This window comes from Sitodiplosis mosellana, unplaced genomic scaffold (genome assembly GCF_009176505.1).
Source record: "Sitodiplosis mosellana isolate CC-2019 unplaced genomic scaffold, AAFC_SMos_1.0 Smas_scaffold_38, whole genome shotgun sequence".
Classification (NCBI taxonomy): domain Eukaryota; kingdom Metazoa; phylum Arthropoda; class Insecta; order Diptera; family Cecidomyiidae; genus Sitodiplosis; species Sitodiplosis mosellana.
Genome location: NW_022595280.1, coordinates 1,128,224 through 1,128,949, shown reverse-complemented (window position 1 = coordinate 1,128,949; position 726 = coordinate 1,128,224).

The following is a 726-nucleotide window of genomic DNA, read 5'->3' as shown; positions in this document are numbered from 1 at the left end:
GGCGACCTCACATTGCAACTCTTCCCTGATTTCGTGTGGAATGGCCGCTATATCAAAATCACTCTGTTGATTGACAAAATAACTTGAATGATTTGTTAGAATAAATATTAACTTTAATGTACTAAACGTTTTCATTTTCGATTAATGTGATTTTCTCGACCATTTTTTGTCAGAAAGTTTTTTTTTTTTCAACTGAATATAATGATTGAACCATGATATCATTGATATTTGGGCCTAGATCCATTTATTTTCAAATTTTTTCCACTCGTTCACTAACGAATATGCATCCAACCTAATGGTGATCATGAATATTTGTTGTAATGAAATTTTTTTATTGAATATTATTGCAAAATGATGATTAAAAATGCGCCTATTAATGGGTAATTATAACCAGAGGCTCCAATTTGGTGCATTAAATTTTTGTATGCAGAAAGCATTACCGTATCGTCCCATTTATATGGCATCTATTTTAGGGTGTTGCTTGAAATAGCGCAAATGGTTATCGATTACATGTATGGCAAATCTATTGAAAATCATCCTGTTTTGCCTCGGAAGTGCGATTCATTTGTCTATTTGTGGAGTTAAATGCCCATCTTATTTCCCATTGTTTTGATGCGTTGGGTGCGTTAAATTTTTTCCCCGTATTTCAAAGAAAAATTTATCAACGTATACGCATATCTTAGATCGTATTTTTAATCCCCTTCATCAAATTAATTTGAAAAGGGA